Source organism: Nannobrachium achirus, assembly GCF_963921795.1.
Source record: "Nannobrachium achirus genome assembly, chromosome: 3".
NCBI lineage: Eukaryota > Metazoa > Chordata > Actinopteri > Myctophiformes > Myctophidae > Nannobrachium > Nannobrachium achirus.
In genome coordinates, this window is record NC_137812.1 from 242,850 (window position 1) to 245,464 (window position 2,615).

Consider the following 2,615-nt stretch of genomic DNA (forward strand, 5'->3'; position numbering starts at 1 on the left):
CCCTCTGGTACCTACACCTGCCATCTATGGAGGAAACTTCAACTGCGAACACAAGGATTGGGGTTACAGCTAAACATCAAATGTAGAGAAACAGAGCCCATGGGCCTCTAGACGCTGTTGTTTGACCCAAAAGAGCCACCCAAGCTTCTTCACTGCACAATCTAACACCCATACCAAAGACTAATATATGCCAGTAAAGCATTGTTTGATATTGATATATTGATATTATATGATGCCAATGTAATGGAGGCCTAAAATGACTGAAATGCCTCTTGCACAGTTGCGCAATGGCTGGTAGGTGAGGGCTAACACTTAAATTCCCTCAGCTACACAAATTTAGAATACATTTGCACAGTTGCGCAAACGCAAAAGCAACGGAAGCCTAAAATGACTAAACTGCCTCTTGCACAGTTGCGCAAGGGCTGATAGCTGAGGGCTAACCGTTAAATATAATGTACTTTTAAAAAAGACCCGTCTTCCATTTGTTAAAATTGCATGACGGGTTGAATTCATAGGGCCGGATGATTCTTAAGGTCTTCTAAGTACACTGTATGTATGTATGTACAATGTATTCTTCCAGACGGCCTCATGCGATTCTGCAAGATCAAAAAGGCCAACAAGCGGCAATCCTATGCATAGAGTTATAAGAAGAATAGAGAGGACACCAGATATCCCCGCCCGTCCACTTGCATTGTGTTGCTCACCCAGCGCATGAGGCATTTTCACCCATTCATCCATGTAGTAAAACGTGACGTAGTGGAGCCTATGTGATGCGTTTTGCGCCATAGTTTGTGTTCATGGACGCGCTGGGGCTCCAATTCATGAATGAGCACTTCCGGTATGAACGTGCAGTCAATACAAAGAAGCCTAGATGCGCGTTCATGTTTCTGGCCCCAACTGCAGTACCTCAAAACGGCCAACATTTCCATGGCGCTTCAGAGCTCCCCCAAGGTTCCGGGGGCTTGATCCTATGCCCTATTTCAACTTCACTTCCATCTTGGTTGTTGTTCTCATAACCCCATGATGTACTCTGGGCATTGAGGTCGCCGATGCTGATGTGAAATCTCCTCTTGCATCTTTCTGGTAGTTCTGTGTACAGAAAGGGGGTTGCGGGTGATGTGAGACATTTTGGAGGGCAACCGTGATGGTTTCCATGTGCATTTCCATAGTTTGGGTCCAGACTTCCTCAAGCTTGAGGTTTGGTTTGCTGAGAAAAGCTGATCCATACCGTCTCTGTCGGATATCTATGGCCATTTTCTTTCCAGTAGGTCATTCAGGGGTCAAACATATTTGCTGACAGCTTCCACAGATGGTTCTTCTTCGACTTGAGTTCTAGCCATCAAATGATTATCATATCTCAGACGTAAAACATAATACATAGAACAAGGACAGGGCACACCATATACAAACACCCACACACACTGGGAAACAATACCCAGCAGCATAGAGAAGTGCATACCATACATTGATTTAAAGTGCTGTGTACATATTGCCACATATATGCATAATGGGTCAGTGCAAGTTCAGATGTCTAATGGCTAATCGGCAGGTGCCGTCTCTGAAACGAGATGTTGTACTCTTAATGCTTCTGTATCTCCTGCCTGATGGGAGGCATTTGAGGTCAACATAAAGCCAGTTCAAACTTGTGCCGAATGACATTACAGGAGTCAAATTGGATTTGATTACAGGTTTTGCCTCTTGCACAGTTGTGCAATGGCTAGTAGGTGAGGGCTTACAGTTAAATTACCTCCGCTGGCTAGTAGGTGAGGGCTTACAGTTAAATTACCTCCGCTACACAAATATAGAATGCAATAGCACAGTTGCACACCAGCACAATACATTCACTAAGTAATGGAAGCCTATCATGACTAAAATGCCTCTTGCACAGTTGCACAATGGCTAGTAGCTGAGGGCTAACAGTTAAATGGACTTAACTTTTTAGAAGTAAAAACTTCACAATGCACAGCTTACCTCAGCTACAGAAATTTAGAATGCAATCGCACAGTTGCACAACTGCAAAACAATTTCACTAAGTAATAGAAGCCTAGAATGACTAAACTGCCTCTTGCACAGTTGCGCAATGGCCTGTAGCTGAGGGCAAACCGTTAAATTAATTTTACTTGCTTTAGAGACAAACGTCTAGCCCCCACGGGCGTCGGCCGTTGCCTCCCCTCCTGGACCGCTCCAGGCTCAGTTTTAGCTTTCTGGCTTGGAGTCTTGGCCGCCCAGAGGGCTCCCATGCCGTAAGAGCTTCAGTGATATGGCGAGACTTTGCCGACTTCCCCATGGTGGGCTCCCAGGTGTCCCGGGGTGGCCCTGGGTGGCCCGCACTGTTCGAGGAGAGGTTGCCCCCATTGGGAGGTCCTCGCACGGCTGATTTGTGAACGCGGCGTCCCGTTTGGGCGGAGCCTTCACCCGGCCCGGGGGCCATCGGGGAACCTTAGGCCACACTCTTGCCCACCAGAGGGGGCACGGCACAAACGACGTCTGAGATCCCCCGCCTCGGGGACGGCAGACCCTAACACAATGCGCACTTCGAGTGCTTGGCACCTCATTCCTCCCATCAGCCGCACTCCTCAGCCCCACGACCCCCACCGCAACTTCACGTAGACCGC